Source organism: Mercenaria mercenaria, chromosome 16, assembly GCF_021730395.1.
Source record: "Mercenaria mercenaria strain notata chromosome 16, MADL_Memer_1, whole genome shotgun sequence".
Taxonomy (NCBI): domain Eukaryota; kingdom Metazoa; phylum Mollusca; class Bivalvia; order Venerida; family Veneridae; genus Mercenaria; species Mercenaria mercenaria.
The window spans coordinates 63,658,280-63,664,988 of record NC_069376.1 but is presented as its reverse complement, the minus strand read 5'-3'; positions in this window follow the sequence as shown (position 1 = coordinate 63,664,988).

The following is a 6,709-nucleotide window of genomic DNA, read 5'->3' as shown; positions in this document are numbered from 1 at the left end:
TTACTTCCCTTTTATAACAAGAGGTAGAAAGAACTTATTTTATTGAAATATGTGATATAAAAAAAATATATAAAAATATAAGTCTACGGAAATATATCAAATTAATACAGCTATTTTAAACTTTTAGCATTTTACAGTACTTGGCAAACCATTTTCGATTTTTTAAAACGTATTAGATATATGTACATTGACACCTACATCATCTTGGTATTGATCAAGATCGTCGATGAAAAGTTGATTTCTCTATCATCACATATTTTAACTGCCTACGTGTGGCAGATGCAATCATTGTTGTAATGAGAAGATAATCTAGTTGTTGTGTCATATTTCACCCGGCCATGGCAGCCAAGCAGGTATGGTTGAATGACAGCCCAGTAGGTATGGCTGAATGAAAGCGAATGACAGGCCCAGTAGGTATGGCTGAATGAAAGCGAATACTACCCGGCCATGACAGACCAGTATTGCTGAATGAAAGCAAATACTACCCGGCCACGACAGTCCAGTATTGCTGAATGGAAGCGAATACTACCCGGCCACGACAGTCCAGTATTGCTGAATGGAAGCGAATACTACCCGGCCACGACAGTCCAGTATTGCTGAATGAAAGCGAATACTACCCGGCCACGACAGCCCAGTATTGCTGAATGAAAGCGAATACTACCCGGCCACGACAGCCCAGTATTGCTGAATGAAAGCGAATACTACCCGGCCTCGACAGCCCAGAAGGTATGGCTGAATGAAAGCGAATTGTACCCGGCCACGACAGCCCAGTATTGCTGAATGAAAGCGAATACTACCCGGCCACGACAGCCCAGTATTGCTGAATGAAAGCGAATTATACCCGGCCACGACAGCCCAGTATTGCTGAATGAAAGCGAATACTACCCGGCCACGACAGCCCAGAAGGTATGGCTGAATGAAAGCGAATTATACCCGGCCACGACAGCCCAGTATTGCTGAATAAAAGTGAATACTACCCGGCCACGACAGCCCAGTATTGCTGAATGAAAGCGAATACTACCCGGCCACGACAGCCCAGTATTGCTGAATGAAAGCGAATTATACCCGGCCACGACAGCCCAGTATTGCTGAATGAAAGCGAATACTACCCGGCCACGACAGCCCAGAAGGTATGGCTGAATGAAAGCGAATTATACCCGGCCACGACAGCCCAGTATTGCTGAATAAAAGTGAATACTACCCGGCCACGACAGCCCAGTATTGCTGAATGAAAGCGAATTATACCCGGCCACGACAGCCCAGTATTGCTGAATGAAAGCAAATACTACCCGGCCACGACAGCCCAGTACTGCTGAATGAAAGCGAATTATACCCGGCCACGACAGCCTAGTATTGCTGAATGAAAGCGAATTATACCCAGCCACGACAGCCCAGTTTTGCTGAATGAAAGCGAATACTACCCGGCCACGACAGCCCAGTATTGCTGAATGAAAGCAAATACTACCCGGCCACGACAGCCCAGAAGGTATGGCTAAATGAAAGCCAATACTACCCGGCCACTACAGCCCAGTATTGCTGAATGAAAGCGAATACTACCCGGCCACGACAGCCCAGTATTGCTGAATGAAAATGGTGTTTTTAAAGGCGTTTGACTGTCCAGAAGTGGGGCCCCTTTAGGCAGTCCTTTTCCGGAATTCAATGTTTATATCAGTATACTGACACTTGTTTTGTAGTTTTTGTTATGATAGCGTGTATATTACTCTACAAAACAAGTGTCAGTATACTGATATAAACATTTAATTCCGGAAAAGGACTGCCTAAAAGGGGCCCCACTTCTGGACAGTCAAGCGCCTTTAAAAAATCACCATTTTCAAGGAACTGTTACACATGTTCGTTTTGATGCATTTGCAATAGCGTGCGAGTGTTGAAATTTCACATAAATAGGTGGAACACAGTTTTCAGCAATTGTTTATTTTTATTTCTTTACACTGAATGGCATTCATTTTCATAGGGGGACAACTTTTTTCAGAATATAGTACGGCAGATATTTATTTTTATAGCTCTTTGGGCAGAACATGTAATGGTCAGGTAAAATATTGGTAACGATGTTGTTCGTTTATAAAATATTTCTGTGTTTTGGTGATATACTCCTAAACCTTAATACATTAAACATTTATTGTTACAGAAGTCGAGTGGCTTACAATAAGGGCCTAGAAATGGTTCCATTATTAATTTTCAACTTTGTATACATGAACTACAATGCACTTAAATATGAAAGCACATTCAACAAACTTTTGAAAATGTATTGTATTTAAAATCACTAAAATAAGGTATGAAATTTGGTTGAGAGGTCCAATCAATGTGCATATGTGCAAAAGTAACATTCTAATCACATTCACAAAATTTACTATTACACAGCAGGAATGTCAATGATCAAAACTGGACGAATAAACAATTAGATCTATCCTCACTTTAATGCCATTTAATTATAATTTGTCCTTGAATTCCCCACCATACTTTTCATAACTCTGTTTGCACGAGTTGCACGAGAATGCTGTCATTCACGTAAAAAACGGGGTCAGACAAGTTGTAAATGCAATATCATCTAAAGGTATAATTAATTGATTATGCAGTTCAAGATAAACTTTATCTCATAACGTAATGAACAAGAGCGCCGCCAAGCGGGGCAATATACGCCCGAAGGATTACATCATAGGATGGGAGCAATATTTTAAGAACTTGACTCTTGTAGCCCAAAGGACTGGAACAACAAAAGGAAAACTTCAAAAAACAAATCCACAAAAAAATATTCAAGGCCTACAAAAAAATCCTTATCAGGTACAGGTATGTAAAAATAGACCTAAAAATTGGAAGTACCATCCATGTTGTACCACAGAAAAGTGGTCTCGGTTATTCCCTACGGCCAATAATAAAAAAGTTTCAAAATAAGCTATTTATAGTAACATAAAAGGGCAGTAATTCAAAAAAAAAATTGTAAGTACAAAAAAGAGATCTGCCAAATAAAAACAAGAGCACTGCAATGCAGAGCAATATACACAAAGCAAAGTCATATATGACCCTTGACCCTTAAGTGTGACCTTGACCTTGAAGCGAGTCATCCGGAACATGCACTCCGCACATCGTCTCAGTGTGGTGAACATTTCTGCCAAGTTTCTTTGAAATCCTTCCAGCAGTTCAAGAGTTACAGAGCGGACACAAAACAAACTGATATGACTTTTGACCCCTAAGTGTGACCTTGACCTTGAAGCGAGCCAACTGGAACATGCACTCTGCACGTCGTCTTGGTGTGGTGAACATTTGTGTCAAGTTTCTTTGAAATCCTTCAAGGGGATCAAGAGTTACAGAGCGGACACGAAACAAACTGATATGACCTTTGACTCCTAAGTGTGACCTTGACCTTGAAGCGAGTCATCCGGAACATGCGCTCTGCACGTCGTCTTGGTGTGGTGAACATTTGTGTCAAGTTTCTTTGAAATCCTTCAAGGGGTTCAAGAGTTAGAGAGCGGACACGAAACAAACTGATATGACCTTTGACTCCTAAGTTTGACCTTGACCTTGAAGCGAGACATCCAAAACATGCGCTCTGCACGTCGTCTCAGTGTGGTGAACATTTGTGTCAAGTTTCCTTGAAATCCTTCAAGGGGTTCAAGAGTTACAGAGCGGGCACGAAATTGCTAACGGACAGACACAAAATTGCTAACGGACAGACGGACAGACGGACACCAGCGTCATAACATAATACGTCCCTTCGGTCGTATAATAAGTATAATGTTGTAACAACAACTTCACTTACACTGATCTAAGTAGCAGTCGGATTGTATGTTACTTTATTGATTCATTTTATGTTTTGTTATTGTTGTAAAAAGGTATGACGGAAGTGCCTCACGACTGAAAGCGGAAATGAGTTCGATGCGCAAAAAAGTCCACTGTAAGTAATACTTTTTGATAATTATCCATAGAAATTAATAATTTTCTGATACTAAAGATGAATATCTGAACAGGATTCGTTATTTGATAAGAAATTATGATCATCGACAGTTGTTTTTTAATATCATACACGTTCTGCCACCTAAGTTGTCTCCCGTTGTTTATTAGAGTTATCGTTCGTCCAGCGCAGTAATACTTCTTGCAGTGAATCGCCGAGAAGTCGTGGGAAAATTAAAAACCATGTAAATAAACTAAAATTAACTACCTTTTCAAGATCAATTTCAAATGATCGACGTTATACATTTAACCCACCAGACCTGTGTAGCATCTTAGATATCTGTTCTAAGGTATTCATTGTGTAAAATGTCCTTGCAATGCTAATCCCACTCTGATTTTTTTTGTTTACATTTTTTATCAATGAGAAAGATGGCGTACATCACGAGTTGAAATGACGTGGCGTTAATTTTTTACATGTTTGAGAAAACCTGGTGCGATAGACAAAAAAATCTTATCCCTTCAACATTATTTGTAACAATGGTATTGTAAAAAAAACCTGTTTTTTCCTTATACAAAAGCTTAATATTTTGTGTTGAATGTACTTTCACAAAGACCTCTGTTTTCCTATTACATTCGTAGTATCACAACTTTATCTACAAAGTACTGAATATTACAGGTGTCCATTAGTATTATATCAATTTAGGAATATGTTTTTTATCTTCCCACCATTAATATCTTGAATATGCACCCCTTCCTCATTTCTGTATGAACTGTGAATGTAGCAATATGCGTCCCCTTAAACGGAGAAACACAATGTTCTCCGTTCGTGCTACTTTTTATAAAAGATGTTTTTGCACCAGTTGACTGTAGAATCGAAAATAACCCCAAAGCAGATCCAAAGGGGTCCGACACGTGTAGGTCACCTTAATATGGCATAATAAATAGTCCTAAGGCACTGGGGGCAAAAACATTGGTCAATAGATATATAACTGTGACCAGGGAAATTGCTATCTATGGGCATGTTCTAATCTCTGGCCTGGTCTGGCCCGGCCTGGCCTGGCCTGGCCCGATGAGCCCAATTTTCGACCGAGCCGGGCCAGGCCAGGCCAGGCTAGGCCAGGCCAGGCCATAGATTTCAATTTCGTAAAAGGTGAAAGTGATTTTTATAGCAACTTTAAAATCTGACTTTTGGAATAAGTTTGGATATTTCAGACATTAGATTCTATATAAATACATTTTGAACTCTCACTCTGTAAAATTATACACCTGGGAATAAGCCTGTAGCTAACATAACTATTATGTCTAATTTAAAGGCGATGCCTGATTAATTGTTATGACTATTATCAGGGGATCTTCACCTCAATTGACTCTTGACTGGTGGCTTGGTTTTCCCCAAATTGAATAAGCTAACTAAATTTATTATTTTGTCTATTGAGGATTATTTAGTATTGTCTGAAATTATTGAACTAGCACTCAAGAATATTCCATATGCTTCCGTAAAAATATCGGTGCCCAAACATAAATAAAATAATAAATATTGAAAACCAAATAAAATATAAACAAATTACATTTATTTACTGCCAGGTCGTACATGCAGATAAAGTTGTGCTGACAAAACGTTCAGCTACCAATCTCGGGACTGTAAGTTCGAAACCGTGACCTGTTTGACCATTTTCATTATCATTTTTTTTTAAATTTCCTCTGTAAACTTAGAATGCAGGAAAATTGTCACTTATCGTGATTTATTGTTCATTTATTGAATGAAATACACAAGTATTTGACATTCTTCTACATACAAGTTATTACCATAAAATGTTGTAAGAACAAAACCAGTATCAATAAAATGACATTATATTGATTTAATGAAAACAATCTGAATTGAAATCGAACCCATGGTAACATGTGTGAAAGTCGCAGAACTTATCACTACGCCACTGTGTCATTGGTAAACTTTAATTGCATGTTATTTTGGTCAATTTAGATATTTTCAGGTTACAAATATGGTGTAAAATAAAGAATGGCACCTGTCAATACTAACGGACAACAACTTTCAATTTCTAAAATAATGCTATCTCCGTTCTAGAATCTGGGAAAGTATGGTGTGGGGAAGCAATATATAAATTTTGTAGTTTAGGTTATACATATACTGAATATTTTTGTAAGATTGTTTTTATATTGATATAAGTATGTGAAAAAAAAATCCTACAAAGTTTTGTGAAACAGGCTCAAGAGTATCTTTTAGCATTAAATATATCACTTAGAAATTACATAAACACAATGCACCATTATTTTTTTGTGCAAGACAAATATCAATAATCTAAAATGCCAACACCCTGACAATGAGTTAGAGGTCCCACAATGAATATTATTTTTATTACTCTTCCATAAATTGAACATCAGATTAACTAAACCAAACACATTAAAAGTTCAACTGAACAGTTAGAAGGTCAGCTAAGGATAGTAGGGACACAACCTGTAATTACAATTCCCAAAGAGATGCATGCAAATATTCAGTTATATTGCAGCAGGTAAGCTTATCAATGAAATTAGCCATTAGTTTTAAAACTAAGTGTTAAAGTTGACTTTAAATAATTTGATCACAGAAAAAAATGGGTAGTTAACATTTAGTTACACCATTTTCTTCAGTGCAAATCTGTATTTCAAATAAGATGAATGATGGCTAATTAATGATTCTCTAGGGGACTGGTTTCTCATTTTGTTTGACATGCAGCAAGTAAACAATGCAGGTTAATACTGCCTGCTATTGTAATTGTATATTTAGATGTCATGCCATTCATTTCTC